This window comes from Phaethon aethereus (assembly GCF_964289735.1).
Source record: "Phaethon aethereus genome assembly, chromosome: 1".
NCBI lineage: Eukaryota > Metazoa > Chordata > Aves > Phaethontiformes > Phaethontidae > Phaethon > Phaethon aethereus.
Genome location: NC_138575.1, coordinates 207,044,244 through 207,060,304, shown reverse-complemented (window position 1 = coordinate 207,060,304; position 16,061 = coordinate 207,044,244). Strand labels below are relative to the sequence as shown.

The 16,061-nt window shown below is 41.4% G+C and overlaps 1 pseudogene across 1 annotated transcript; it reads right to left on the bottom strand.

Moving 5' to 3' along the window:
- Nucleotides 1–5,286: 5,286 nt before the first annotated feature.
- Nucleotides 5,287–13,364, bottom strand: LOC309417380 (stromelysin-1-like; annotated as a pseudogene). The gene is made up of 10 exons: nucleotides 13,267–13,364; nucleotides 12,224–12,465; nucleotides 11,994–12,178; nucleotides 10,851–10,976; nucleotides 10,122–10,294; nucleotides 9,828–9,987; nucleotides 8,661–8,788; nucleotides 7,967–8,126; nucleotides 6,597–6,697; nucleotides 5,287–5,514 (listed from the first exon to the last, which is right to left on the bottom strand). The product of its transcript is annotated as a stromelysin-1-like (transcript).
- Nucleotides 13,365–16,061: the final 2,697 nt, after the last annotated feature.

Sequence of the window (16,061 nt, the reverse complement as noted above, 5' to 3'; positions counted from 1 at the left end):
AGGGTACAGCTTTTGTAGATGTAAAGATATTCAGTCTCATGGTTCATGGTCCAAGGAAACTTCATTGTTGGTTATTCTTAATCCACCTAATCCACCTTGATTTTCAGACATGAACAAAAAGAATTTCATGTGTTGTATTCTTCTACAAAGTCTTTGCTACAACTCACATGATCTTGGGATTTGTGAAACACTCTTTAACTTCTCTAATTCAGCTTCTAAACTAATATTTCCCTGTAAATATTTCTCCTTCATGTGTTTCTATAGGCTGGTTTATATAGTTCCTGATTCAATACCTTCATTTCTTTCTTCTTTTTTTCCTAAGGAACAATTAACTCCTTTTTTCTCCTATCCTTTTTTCTTTTATTTTCCAAAGGCATCATAGGCATGTTTGAACACATATGGGTAAAGAAGAGATGCAGATTAATCAGATGCGTCTGGTGGCTGAGACGGGAACATCAGGAAATCATATGTCGTGACTTGCACAGGGAGGTTCTGCTGCCTTGTGCATTTCTGCAAAGGGTCTACGGCCAAATTTTAATGTAACCAAGAGAATAATGAGTCAGGCAGAGGGTGAGAGGGCACATTTGGTTATTTCCCAGGAAATTTTAAATAAATTACTTTCCAAGCCAGTCAGTGGCAGGACCAGAAAGTCCTGGACTCCAGCACCAGCTGTGGGAGCTGTTTATGTATTTCTAGAGTCATCAACAGCATCAGGAAGACGAAGCAGAAGCAGTGGCTTCCCTCTGTCTTGGGAATTTCCACAGTGCTGGGCTACAAAGTCACGTCCCATTTCAGCGTCTGCATTGGCTTCCTTCTGCGTGTCCTTCAGCACAACTTCTTTGAATGAGGGAAGGAGAGGTTTTACTCATCTGTTCTTCCCATAGTGTGGCAGCTAGCACATTGCCATCCTCTCCTTTTCAAACACTTGCCTTCAGACAAAGACTCAAAACACAGCAGAAGGAGACATGAATATGCCAAAATGAAACTGAGACCTGAGAATTTTTACTGACTGCCAACCAGTGTCTACATAGTCCCTCACTTTGCTGGTGGGACCATTGTATTACACTTGCACCTGACTGGCACAGTCTGTCCTGGTGTCTCACTAAACCCCATTTTTAAGCTATTTTCCCAGGTCAGGGCCTCTGTCCTGTGTGCAGGGGGGTGTGTGGCTGTCTCGGTTACAGCCCCTGAGGTGAGACCCAGGACTGGAGGCTCCTGTGTCTGTGGTGCTGTGACAGGAGCGATCAGGGTGCATGCATGTCAATTGGGTACGTATGTAGGTGTGTGAGCACTAATGACGATCCAGCTGGATGAGCCCGCAAGTAGGGTAAGAGATTGGGAACTGGATTTCGAAGTGGCCATAAGCCAGGGCTGGATATTGGAGAGACCAGGGTTCTGTGGGTTGGCTACTTGAGGAACCAGAAGCCCAAGTCAGCAACTGGGGAAGCTATGGGATCTAGGGTCAGTGGAGAGACCCGTTTGTATGTGTGTGTTCGTGTGCTGGATGGACGGGGTGCCTGAGCCCAGCTGCTGGGGCATCCATAGAGTCTTTGTGTGCAGGTACTCGTATACATGTGTGTGTATGTGTGTGCGCATGTACCTACTGGGAATACCTGCTCAGCCTTGCTGCTGGCTGGACCTGGGGGCATTGAACTGCAGTAGCCTCACCTCTATTGGGGTACCAGATCTGGACAACTCCTAACCCATTGGCCCCGCCTGAATTTTGCCTAATATCTCCATGTAACCAATGGAGAGAGATAAACTTCCCCCTTACCCACCCCCAATTGTTCTTCACAGGCAGCTCTCGCCTGGACTGCGAGCATCAGTACCTCACTCAGGTTGCCCCTACTGACCATGCCAGGTCTGGGACCCATCTGCTAAGTCACTGCTAAACCCAAACTGGGTGCCTAAGGAAGAGAGGGCTGACACTGTTGTAAGAAAGGGCCAGCATTTTCAAGGGTTTTTCCATTGTACACCCAGGCAGTACAGGGTTATATCTCCCTGTATTAGCAATAATCCTGGTTTATTTGCACTTCTTCTTAGCACAACTGCACCCTTGTTGTTCATGTTGAGGTGAGAGACCTCCAAGTGTCCCTTTCCTACTCACCATTCCTTGTTCATTAAGACTGCATAGGAATGTAAGCGCTGCCAGAGGTCTATCCAGTATGTTTCCTCTTTCTAGCATTGACTGAAATGGACATTTAGGCGGAAGCCTAAGAAGACACAGATTTCCCCAGAAGAGTTTCTCAGCCTTGAACAATTTTCTGTCCCAGTGATTTCCATTTATGTTGTACCTCACTTACCTAGGGCTTGCATTTGACTATTCAGGCTATTTCCCTTTCCCCTAGTCATATCTGATAGTATTTTAAAATGTTCTGATGGCATTCATCCTTCTCTTCCTAAGAAGAAACTACCACCCACACCCCTTGCTAAATAATGAAAAAAAAAATTCACAGCGTGAATCATAGTGGGGTTTTCCTAAATCAAAGTCTCTCATGACAGAATTATTGTAGAAAAGGGATTTTTGATCAATAGTTCTGTAATTTTAATATTGCAGAAATTTAAAATGGTACTTCATAACTCTAAGAATTGTTTACTGTTATAATTTGTCACAATGATGTTTGCAATTGCTTTCTCAGTAACAGGTGGCACTACAAAGTAGTCATCATTCTTGCAGGAAGTGCTTTTACATCCCTTCTGTGCTCTTGTGCATATCTTAATCGTTTCCTGTGTTTCCAATCTATTTTGAAGTAATGAAGTAAAAATGAATGCTTCAAAATATTATCCTGAAACAAGCTATTTTCCTTGGAGGATGTCACTTTTCAGGCGAAGACTGAAGTGTCAAAGATATAAAACATGTCATTGTGCAGTTGGTTGCCAGTTATTTGCATGGAGTTAGAGAATTCATTAGGAATTTTCTCTTAATAAGGCAAGTACATTTTAATACTGAGATGAAAAAGCCAAAGGCAGCCTTGCAAGTCAGATGTCTTAAAGTTTGCACAAACTCGTGGCTTAACATCACCCAATGTTAAACATTTCCTTTATAAAATGCTGTTGATTCTGCTCCAAGAGAACTATCAGTCACTCTATTTACGAACCAGGGTGCTGTGCTGGGCAGTGTTAGGAGCACAATGGTGTAGTTCAAACTATGTTGAAGTCCAAAGGCCACCGCAATAGGGATCAGGATGTCAGGTGCTGAATCAGTCCTAATTGTTCTATTATAGAAGAATAATTCAACGTGACAAGTCACAGACTGGGGCAGTGCCTGAGTTACACCTCAGTGACTTGCACAGTCTCAGACACGGCATCATCAATGATTTCAGTAAAAGGAGAAGGGAAGGAGTGCCACTTTCCATGCCAAGTACCTGTTTCCTGAACACACAAAAAAACCAAATCACATACTTCATCCCTGCAGCTGAGATGTTGCCTGGGATGGGAACCTGCTCTGTTGTGTCCCGGGCATGACCTTCCTGATGGCAGACAGGCCCTGGGGTGCCTTGCAGAGCCAACCTTACCAGCCTGAAGTCCTTTGCCTCTAAACTTGGTGGTTGTCACACAAGCTGTGCATATGTAAAACTTGCCCTGAAAGAGGCAGGAAGATCAACGTCTCCGCACCGATCTACAAAATAATACTGCGTATGCCTTGGGGCTCTGGACCATTTGGGACATACTGGAGCTGCTGCAGGCTCACAGAGCCCCAGCTGGATGCATGGCACCAAAGCCTAAATGTCCCGTGAGACAGCTACTGCTTGTGAATCTGCAATGGCAGGTGTCTTTCTGGCAGGGAGCAAACATGAAGGGGCTGACTGGAGAACAGCCAGGTAGCAGTTCAGAGGCTGCCAGGGAATAATCTGGAAACAAAGTCTGCACATTGGCAGGTTTTAACTATTTTCTCTGGAATACCAAGGGCAGCCAAGAGATGCATCTTTGCAGTTCTGAGTTGCCTTCAGTGCTTCTGAACCCACAAATCTGCTGCTTCTGTCACCAAGAAAGGGCTTTTTTTTTCTTTCCTGTTTCCTTAAACCCAAGCCAACATTTCACCCGGAACAACTTCCTGCAAACAATACTTAAATGCACTCATTTAAAATTGTTCTTTTCTGCCAGGTTGTATCAGTTACCTTTTTCTCTTTTACTTAGGGGTAGACTCTCTGGAGTCTTTTACTTCTGGCTGTCCAAATCATCACACATTAGCTTTTCAATTCACTACTACAGCCCTACCTATTGTGACAATACATATGTAACCATGCCAAGAACAATATCAAAGGGCATTTGTCCCTTCCAGGCAGGGTGAGTGTGTGAAAACAAGAAAACCAATAAATGATAAGAAAAAGAACATCCAAACCAAACTGGTTTTTCCGGGGGTAGATAGTATTGGGCCTTCTATGTTGGACCTCCTGGATTGTGTCTGATTGACGCACTACAGGAGTCCCTAGCAAACAAAAGGCAAATAGATACCTTTGGATATAGGCAAAATGTCCTCCAAGATAAAATGGTGAAATCCACAAAAAATGAGACTGTTACAAATAAATCATTGAAGAAAACAAAGTAATTTTGGTGATCTGAATTCTACAGGAGAAAGAGTCACATGATAAGCCTGTTCCTTATGAAGAGACTTTTGTATTCACGCGATTTTCCATGCAAACAGCCTAGAAATTTGCTATAGCATGGAAAAATCTGATGTGTTTAGAAGACTGAGAAAACCATAACTGAAATGCTTGGACTGAGTGTACCACAGACAATTAATACATCAACTCAGAGTCCGGGTCTCAAACTGTGTCTCAGAAGAGCACAGGGTATCGAATATAATGTCAATGACCTTCAGTTCAAAAGTGCTGTAATCAGGTGTCCAACATAAATTGCTCAAACAGGCTTCCGCTCCAGTCAGTAATGAAAAGGAGCACTTCCATCCCTAGGCACCCACTCTAGGCCGGGAGGGATTGCTCCCTGGAGCTCCTGTCTGTCTCTCCATAATTATGGGTGGTAGCTTTGATTTGCTTAACTTTGAAATATCTAAAAATGGTTGAAAGCAATCCTAGCCCTAGGAACAGAAATGCTCTTCCTCATGGACTCCTGGCTGGTAGGGGTTTGTGTGGGGTGATGCACAATATGAAGAATGAAGAGAGTGGAAAAATAAAACAAGACACATTTTTGTATCAAAAGTAAAAACTTCATTGTTCTTTGGTAAGCTAGCAATCCTGATGTTAATTATGTATATATGTACACATCAGTATGTTAAATACTGTTCTGTTATTTACAGAAACACAGATTGTGCAGGGGATGAGGTTTGATGCCTAATGCCTATTAGTACTAATGGTACTAATGTACCTATACATTCCACATATTTATAAAATAAAAAGTGTTTCCAGTGTAATAACATTACATTCTTTCCAACACCATTACAGTTTTCATTTCCTTAACATGGAAACCAGAAATTTGTCTTTAGGAGGTGTGTAACTCTCTTCTTGTCAGGGTCAAACTCAAATTGCTTTCTTCCATGGAACAAATAAAAGAAATCTAGGGAAAAAAACAGATGAATCACAGGTGTAAAGATGAGTATGCTTTAACCATCTCTGCAAAGAACACAAAAAAAAATTTGGATCCACTTACGCTGCCAACAGCACCTGCTCCCAGGTGTAACCTCTGCAAAATGGTGCACAGCAGCATGGGAACACCTTCCATAGCAAACCAGCCATGCACACACTACATAATACACTTAATGAATCCCATGAGGTGACTCTACAAAAAAATGTATCCTGTGTGCTTCTGCGGTTTAAAATATCTGCTGTTATGCAATGGCTATGTTGAGACCCTCCAGAACGGTGTATTTCTAGCCACCTGTGGGTAGGTACTGCACAACCTGGAACGTGGCACAGAGCACGGCAAGGTGCAAGCGGGTACAAGCTTGCTGGGATGCTGCCAGATACCATGCAGGGAAGGAAAGATCCAGCCTGGGGTAGCTGCATCCATGCTGTCCTCTGGGAATGACGACTGCAGTTAAGGATCTCCAGCACCAAGTGTAAGACTCATTTTGGAGGCTGATAGATTTTCTGGGAAGCAATTAACATGCATTGTTTTTTAAGATCAGGAGATGAGGAGCCAGGAGACAACTAGGAAGCTGTGCCATTTGGCAGTATGGACGTACCCTTGAGTCTGTTCCAGCATCTCCCTGTCTAAGTAACATTCTCATTCATGCGGGACAAGCTAGTGCCAATTATTTTTCTCAGAGCAGTGCCTTTCTGCGTCAGAGGGCCAGGCTGTGATAACCTTGCTCACAGCAGGTAGACCTTACATTGTTGAGATGTCACTGTCTTGAGTGGTGCTCTTCATGGCGAGAGATGCCCATCAACATGAATACAGATATATCAAACTGTCCCTTAGAGCTGGCCTTTCCAGCTGTGAGGCTATCACCAAAGGTATCACTGTTTTTCAGGGGGGTAAAGTAAAGCGTGGGAGGGTTATGTGACTATTTCAGGGTCTTGTTGGTCATCCTGAGGGCTAGGAGCAGCATTTAGAAGTGCTTCTCTCTGTCCAAGCACTCTCAGCCCTATGACCTTGAGCATTTGATAGAGATTTTATGACAAAGAACAGTTACTCACTTTCATGTTGAAAAACAGCATTGATCTTCCCATTAATTCCAGGAAATGCATCTCTCATCAGTATGGGCTTCCTGCACATACACTGACTTCTTTTATCATAACTGAGAAAAATTATAAACAACCTGGTGTCAATGAAAACTGCAAACAACTCATGATTAATTCAGCTCACCTACCTTCTACCTACCAACAGCTAACTGAGTTCACTGAAGAATTTCAGTATCATTTAGTTAGCATTGAGACAGACACGATGTGCCATAAATAGTTATTATTCTATTAGCTGCACTAGAAGAATTGCTTCTGTTTACATCAGCTCAAGATACATCTAAGAATACCTTATACATAATAAATCTGCTAAATATTTTTTCTAAGAGACTGTACCTAGAGGACAGATAGATAATCTTATCTCAAACATGTTAGATTTGCAACATTACAAAAAGATTGCTTTCATGTTCCCTCTCTGTAAGAATTGTTTATCAGGAAAAATCTGATTTTTTCTTAAGTTATAAGTTATTTAAGTCATTTTACTTAAGTTACTTATTGCAGGCCGTTACACTTTTAGTGAAGTGTACTTTATCTATTAGTTCTGGAATAAGAAGGCCTCTGAAAACATTTTCCTATTGATACCTTTGCTCGGTAAGAGATTTAATGATCAGACACTGCTTAGCTGAAGCCCTTCAAGTTATGAGGGTTTGAACTGAAATGTGGAAGTCTGATCTTCTGCTTAAACTACAAATATGTGGCTGAATAGTTACTCCGGTATGATCTCTGTATGTACAATGACTTGGGCATTGCAGTGGCAAGAAAGACAGAAGTTGTGCCATTCACCCCCAAAAGTTCAGATTATCTACTGCTTCTATTATAGGAGCACCTCCTTCAGTTGTTAGAGATATATGCTCTGTAACACAAACCTGAGCGGTAGGGATTGGATTGAAAAGAGGAAACAATAACCATGCAGAGCAGATAATTCTTTGGAGTACATGGCATTTATCAGCAACTTTATGAAATTATCTCTTGGCAACTGGAAAAGTGGTGGGATACTCCTTCTTAACCCACAGAAACATTTTTGATATAAATACTGAGGTTCTGATGGATTTTCTGAGATGACTTGTGGAGCTGTAGGGTGGAATTTTTTCACGAGGCAGTTAAACGTAAATGAATAAATAAATAAAAGAACTGTTAAATAATTAAGCCAATTAAAAGGAAAGCTAAAAGCACTGTTTCACCTCCCTTTCAAATATTTTTCCATAGCCAGTTGTGACACTGAAAGAGATTACCAAAAGTGTGTGACTAATACATACTAAATCATGACAGGGTATTGATCATGTGATTATGTTTGCTCCTCTTTAGGAAAGTAGCACAGGAAATACAACTTCCAAAATTTGTCTGTTATGAAGTAATATGTTTTCCCCTCATATCCATTATAAAAAGTTGCATCAATTTTGGTAACATCCTTTGAAAAGCTGAGGGTGTAGATATTTTTGGGGTATCCAGGAAGTATGGTATCTCCTCTCACAACCCAGAAATCATTCCCTAGCAAGAAAAATTGACGAAAGCGTTATCAGAATCTTCTTCTGGGAATGACACAATCCTTTTTATGAAAACTAATATTTTAATGCAAAAATGCAGAGAGAAAATAATGTTTACTTGAAAACATTCTACATACTAGGTCTAGAGTCCAAAAAATGCAAGAATAGTTCTTTGCACTACATTTAATGAAAACTGAAATTTCAGTTTTCCTTCATACTTATGTTAGTTCTCCACGAGCTAGGAAGAAACATGTGCTATCATTTTTAAACTTAATAAATAATTTTCCAGAAAAAAAGGAAAATAATGACATTTATTTTGGCAGAGAAACTTTTCTATATTGACATTAAAAAATAAGATCCTTAACTTGGATAATATTTTTGTTATCTCTGTGATTGAAATACACCAATTTTTTGGACTAAATTAAAGCTTGTGGAATCATACAGAAAGAGCTTAAGTGATTTTTAGGCCAGACACAAACTCTGAAGGCTACTTGGAAAGACAACATCAGAAAATAAAAAGACAACATTTTAGTCTTAAAAATGACAATTTCATCTTTTTCAGGAATTTCATATGCAGCATCAACACCAGGTGGCAGCCATGGCCAGAATGAAGGTATTAAATTAAAATCAGCTGCTCTGACTGCAGGATGCTTGCACCAAAAATGCTTTACATAAATACAGAACAGATTTTAAATAAAATCAGATGCTTACACACACTAACACATGAAACCACATCATGGCAACTAGGGCAGGATTTATTTGACTAAACCCAGCTATGTACCCTGAGTTAGTCACCCTAAGCTCTCTGTAATGTCAACAAAAAGAAAGTTATTTCCATGGTAGGATTCCTCTCTTCTTGATGCAGACACATAAAATAGGTCAGATGAACTGTTTTGTCAAAACAGTTGTTATTTTCCCTTATGTAGAAAAGGAGCCTAGAGAGACCTGGCTCACATGGCTGGTGTGGGGTAAGGTTTTCACAGTTAAACCCCACTCTGGCCTTACCAACACCAGCTTAGAGAAACGGTTAATGTGCATGAGGATCTTCTGCAAAATAACGCTTTACTGGCTTTGTGGACTTCAAGCTAAGGTCAAAACTCACTTTAATGTTGATTTTGGCAAGGATCTGAAGCAGGGGAAGCACAGCCCTACCACGTGAAAAGGAGGGGAATGAGATCTTTTAGCCCTTCTCAAGTCTCTTCTGTCATGCCCTGGAGTGGGACAGTTTTGTTTGAGATTAGCACTGAATCAATTATCCTTTCCTTTTATTATTATACTAAATCATCACTGCAGGTATTGTGTCAGGACTGGTAAACCCTGAGCTCTCTCTAGGCAAGGACAGCACTGAAGGTTCTGGGTGTTCCAGGGCTGGTGGTGCCTCTTGCCAAAGCTGAACTCTCCCAGATGACAAACACTTGGGACTTGCTTACAGTCTAAAGTGAAAACAGCCCATGTTTTCAGAGGAGCCATCTTCCCTACACTATTCATAGCATGCCTTGTTTAAAAGATGATCTTCCTCCTTATACCTATCTCTCTTCATTTCTCCACCACTCTCTTTGTTTTTGCCTCCCACCTCTCCTCCTGATTCCCTGTCTCGCCTTCCTGCCCAGAATGGCTGATATTCTGGGTAAAGTTATTTTTCCATGTTATGGGACATAATTTTAAAACAATACCCAGATTTTTTACTTTCAGAAAGCTGACTTACTTGTCTTTAAAGAGCATTATTTCTCCACAGAAAGTGGTGACAGCATCAAAAGTTAAATTGGAACCACGGGTGTTTGGCAGTGCAGGATATTTTGACTTAGTTGGGTCCTTTATCTCAGCAGATTGATTCACTTTGGTCATGTGGGTGTTAGAAGATGGTTCTAAAAGAAGCAGTTTATGGAAGAAATTAAAGTGAGAACATATTCAGGTATATCCAGTACACAAAAACGTCACTGAAAGGTATTCCAAAGTCTTTGAAATTATAAGCACTAGTTGATTAATATTTGTGAATTACCATAGAGGTACTGAATGCCATTGATATCATCCTGATGAAGAGGATGAAGAGGATGAATACTGAAGGATCAAATTTCCTATGAAATGGGTTCGTCAGAGTATTTGGGTCTTTGGAATGGAAAAGTCCCAGTGAATGGCCGAACTTGTGGGCAGCAACATAAAACAGGTTCGTACCTGAAAACAACAAACAAAACACGTAATAAGAGAGCTGTATCTTTATGTTCGTCCTGAAAACATGAAGGACATAAGGTAGCTCAGAAGCTTTCAGAACTGCTTGCCAAAGCCACTGAAGCTGTTATGGGAAATTCAGTTGGATATTAAGTTCTGGTCAGAAAGAAAAATAATGAAATCATTACAGTAGAGTACAAGGAAATAGTCTGTAGATCCTGGAGAAGTCAGTGTGGGAGAAGGACCCTGGACCAGTGCAGGTGATGTAACTGTGGGGAGAGACAAGCAGATCGGAGGAGTGGGAAGAAGGGGGCTGCCAGGCCCCTCACCTCCCTCCCAAATAAATCTCCACCCAGTTCATGACAGAAGTTCAGCTGGGGCCTTAACTTTCTAAACCAGAGACCCCAGAGGCTTTTTATAGCTATAGAAACCAGATGCCCAATGTTCCTTTGAATCAGACCCATTTTTAAACACTCCTTAAGGAAGAGAGGAGACAGTCACTGCACCCTTAATTTCATGTGCGGCCTGCTTCAGGAAGGACTTGGAGAACTTCATGTCCTACCCTCTGTGGTTTTGGTCCAGGTTTCATCCTCATCTAAATAAGCATCTCCACCAAAGTCCTTGCCAGGTCCATAAGCATAAGCAACACACCCTCCTGGGCCATCAAAGGGGATGAAGTTGTTGTGACCTGAAGAGCAAGTCCCATACACAGCTGACTGGGGGTTTGGAGGTAACAGATCTCAGCCACGCACAGAGCTCTCTGTTCTACTTACTTTGTAAACTTCCAAGTTCCTCTTCTATACCGGTTTACCAAAAGTTCTATTTTTCATAGGGACAACTGAAAAAAATTTGAACTGATGCATCAGGAGTGAAACCATGGTTTCCTCAAGAAATGGGTGGACATTTACATATTGCTGCTGTGAGGGAAGAGGACATGGTTTAGGTTGAAACATATTTCCCTTTTTGGTCATAAGGTAAAATTTTCACAAACTCTGTGTCAGCCGCCATCAGGTACCTGAACCTGACTACCTGACTGGTAATTTAAGTGTTGATGGCAGAAGCAAGATCCTAGGAAGACTGTAAGTCCTTGAATGTAGTCTCCAGAAAAAGACTGAAGGACATAGAGGTTGCACGCAGTGCCAGCACACTCTGCGTAGCCCAGATGAGTGGCTATGTCTGGGTGGGAACAGAAGAGCCAACTGGAAGAGTGCATGTGTGCATGACTGTTAATGAAAGAGGGAAGGCTGCTGGTAAGTCTACCCTGAGGCCAATGCCAAAAATACAAGCTTTGAGTCTGTCTAGAACTCATTTAGCTCACACAAAGCACATGACTAATCCCAGGAGTGTGACTAGAGCCACTCACTCCATAATCCTCTAAACCTGGGAATATCCCACAAGCCCTAAGTCTCTTGTTGTTCATGCACACATCATATACTACGTATAGATCCAGTGAACTGCAGGCAGCTCATTGCATTTATTTTCTCTCTCCTTCTCACCATCTGCCTTTATACCCTCCCCCGAAGATCTTCAAGAATTATAGCCATAGCACCTTGAGCATGAACTATGCTTTTCTCTCTGCTAGTTCAACCTGACACTGAACTTTGCACATGGTGTCTATGAGAAGAAATCATTAGCAATTTCAGGTCAACTGCTCCATGTGGACAGTAACTTGGCAATAACTCATGATGGTTATGTAGAGTTTTACCTCTGGCTGCAAAGGAGATCATTAAGTCTGCATCACCTCTGTCCTTCTTGATGAATTTCGGTGGGGCCACACTGCTCCAAACACTTAATGCTTTCTTGATTGCTGTGCTGACATCTGCTGGACACAAGTCTGGTGTGTAGTTTAAAATACAGGATAGAAAAACAGCTGTGTTCTTAAAACTTGTGCTGTGTAAATCACTGTCTTTACATTAAGAATGCCACTATAAATACCTGTATGTCAGAACTTGCTTTGTGCATTTTGGCTCTCCTGCAAAGGCGGAGAACCTGGCTACATCAGGGAATCTACAGTGACGATTCTGTACCAGGTCCAAAGAGCCAGAATCCAGTTTTTGTGTCACCTTGAGCCCAAAGAATTCCTGAATTTTTTATATTTTTTGAGTCATTGGACTATTACTTTTCCATATGAAAGTTTCCCCAACTTTCTTAAAGCCATAGTAATTTTCCAGGTACTTCTAATGAAAAAAAAAGAAACTAGGACAGTCAGTGGTGTTTGCTTTTGAAGCTCATAAAAAAATTATACTAATACCATTTGAGGCATGTACCTTTGCTACTTTTCTTTCTGTTCCATGGGAGCATGGGTAATAGAGTTTGTTAAAGCTTGTATGAATATTTTTCTCTTAATTATAGGTTTTTGCATTATATTATCACTATAGATGTTTTGCAGTTTACTCAGAATACATTCTAAATTATCATATGTCTAATAAATTGACTATTTTCTGGTAATGTACCCTCCACTTACCCGTGTTCCAGGGTTACCTAGAGTCCTCTAGAACAAGCAGTGCAGAAGCTGTTTGAAAAACATCACTGAATACAAAATTTCAGCAGTAGTACCCCATTTTTCCACATTTTTGACAGTAATAATTCAGACAAAATAATACCTGTATTTTATGAAGAGTTATGTCTCATAATACCAGAATTCACATAAATAACCATATTTCCGCCTGAATTACAAATCAAACGTAGACTGAGTTGGATGTTTTATTATTTGTAGAATCAATACATAAGTGAATGAATCACCAGTTTTAATTGCTCTCTACAAAAAAATAAACCAAGAATGAGTCAGGGTTAACGAAGCCTTTGTCATGGTGGTACAGAATGCAGCCCTCTCTATTTTGAGAAATACTCAGTCATGTTATTCATTCTACCGGAATTTGGAGAACTAGCTCCTCATCTGCTATATTCTAGTTCCAGAGACTGCAATGGATGCTAAACAGTTGCTATAGGTCTCCTCCTCAGAGGTCTACCTTCCTCACCTGGATAAGCGGCCTGCGCCTTCTTTCTTCTGCCTTGTATCTGCAGGAAAAGCACAAGAAAGTGCTGCACATAACAGGAGAAATGGGGTGTTCTCCATTCTCATTTTCACTTGCCTTTAGAAAAGTCGTCTTTGTAGTCTGACACATACTTGTTTCACATTTATGTGGTACATGTCTACTTTATAAAGCTTTCCAACCCCTGACCCACTGATTCTCACAATGTCTAGTTAGCAGCAGAACACATGCATAACAATGGTTTTATCATAAAAAGATTAGTGTTGCCTTTCATCCAGTTCCACCCTTGTACAGGTTTTGCAACATGGAAATAAGATTAACGAGGAGAAAATAGATCTATAGTTCTTTTTAATAAGCTCATTAAACTTTTAGTTATTAAAATGTAGTTCTACTCTCAAAAAAATTAAAACATATCTCTTTAATGTTTTCCATTCAAAGTTCCTATTGATTTGAATCAGAAGTTTGAGGGCTGTAGACTACAAGTAGAAAAACAATTTTCTATTTTTTTTTTGTAGTTATCTGTACAGGAGCATGTACTTTTGGAGATTATTATAGTGCCATTGTCTCTTCCTTTGGTAGAGTCCTTCAAAATTAGAAGCTTAATGATGAAACTCCCTGCTTGCTGAAGTAGTGCTTTGTTTATGCAGTTATCTTTGATACTGTTCTCACCTCGATGAAACTTCCTTTTTTCTGCAGGAAAATGTGGAAGTCCCACAAGGAAATTAAAATGTTTTTCTCAGCATTGCTAAACTCATTATAAAAATTGAGCCAAGCTATTTCAATGCCACTTTTATTCAGCAGTTTCCACTGTTCTCGTAGAATTGCCCGATTACTTCACATTTCACATCTCCTGTTACACTTATTATAAGATTTTAAAAACTGCTGAGGTTTTCTCGACCAAACTCTTTAATGGCTTTCCCCTTCAGAGGAGAGGATCTTCTGTTCTTCATGTCTGGCATTGGTCATAAGAGCTGCTGAGACTCAACATCAGGTCTGTTCTAGCATAAAGCCCACTTTTGCTCCACACCCCATCACACCCTCCACGCGCTGCCACCAATGAGGACAAAGCAGAGGTGACGGTGAAGGTCCTGGGAATCCTGAAGAGAGCTATCTACAGCCATTGGAGACAGCCTTCTGTATCTGAAACTTCTGCGTGGGCTGACACAGGATTTAGGGTACACCCGCAACACCACAGGACAGGTGGGACTTTGCATGTGCGAAGAAATAAAGACCCTTCCACAGATCTGGCAGGATAATAGAGAAAGGAGAAATTATAACTATATTGTACCCTTGAGATATTTGCTGAAATTGTTTCCCACCGAAGAGCACCGTGTTGGTACCAGAAGGACCCCCAGAGCACAGCAAGCCTTGTGGCTATCCACAGCGGGAAACGGGGGACTGCTAGGTCTGGGCGGCTGAGAGGGGGCCAGACCCTGGCAAGGCTGGTGGGACTCTGCAGCGGTTGTCTGGTCCCTGAGGACTGAGTTCCTACCCTGAGAGCAGATACCAAACTGAGGCATTCATATTAGGGCAGAAGCCCCCCTCCCTGGTCCTGGAAGGAGATGGACAGGCTCAGGGAATGACCCAGAACCGGGGCAGCTGAGCCAAGGGGAAGCGATCCCCTGAGAGACTTTTTGATAACAGCTCTACTCACACAGCTATGTTAGGTGCCCTTAACTGAGTGGGTGAGTTGAATCTAAAAATTGGGTGCAGAGTTCTTTTGTGAAGTTTGCACACCCACAATACCAGAAATAGCTTCTGGTTTTTGCAGATCCATTGTAGCTTTCCAACTTTTTTCTCTTCCCACAAAGTGTCACTATGCATACAGTGTCTCCATGGTTTTAGAGGAAAGAAGTAACTTTCCAGCCTGGGGGATGTGATAAATTTTCCTCACTCATCTTTCTCTCAATGAAAGAGCCACTAGAGGCCATCAAAACCATCCAGGAACCTACTGATGAAATTTATAGTTTTCTGATTATCAACTTTCTCAAATACATCCTTTTGCTACTCTGTCAACCCCTTTCTCACTTTTCTTGATACTATTCACCCATTCACATTGCCCTCAAGAGATCAATAACCTCCTCAAGCATTTTTCAATCACTTAGAAAATGCTTTATGAAGGAAATCCCATAACTACAGGGTTCTTTGATGTCGTCCTTCGAGGTGACTTCATCCAGTACTAGTACAACATATAATGGCAGTCTCTTGTTTTGTCTTAAAGAATTGAGTGTGAAAATTGCTATGTTGTCCTTCTTTCAACCTTTAAAACTGTCTGGATAATCTCTTAAGATTTCCTTCATCTTTCCCTCTTCCAGAGTCAATCTTCTGCCTTGGATGCATTCCTGTAGCCCCAGCCCCTGCTAGCTGTACCACAGAAAGACGTGTAACACTGACCAGAAATGTTAAGATTTGTTCCTTTTTTAGCGAGGTTATTGCTAATGGGCAGTTTATATATTTAAAAAGTAATGCATACCATAGTAGAGAGAAACGGAAAGTAAAAGAACATCTTGTAGAGCCTCAACAGGATGTAATTATGTTATTTGTTCTACAAAGGGCAAGGACTTAATTATGTGGAGCTTGAAATTTCCCCACTCTGCTGCCTTACACACCCTCAGCATCCTGGCCAGGCTGGACTCTGTCAGCAGTGTAGGACCCCCGGCCAAAGCTTGGGAGAGCAGGTCCATGCATGGGAAGCTTCTGAGCTTCCAAAACTGCGGCTTCAGCCTGTGCCACTGATGATCAGTGCTTAACCTGGCACCTTTGGCTCCCTCCTGGCTGTG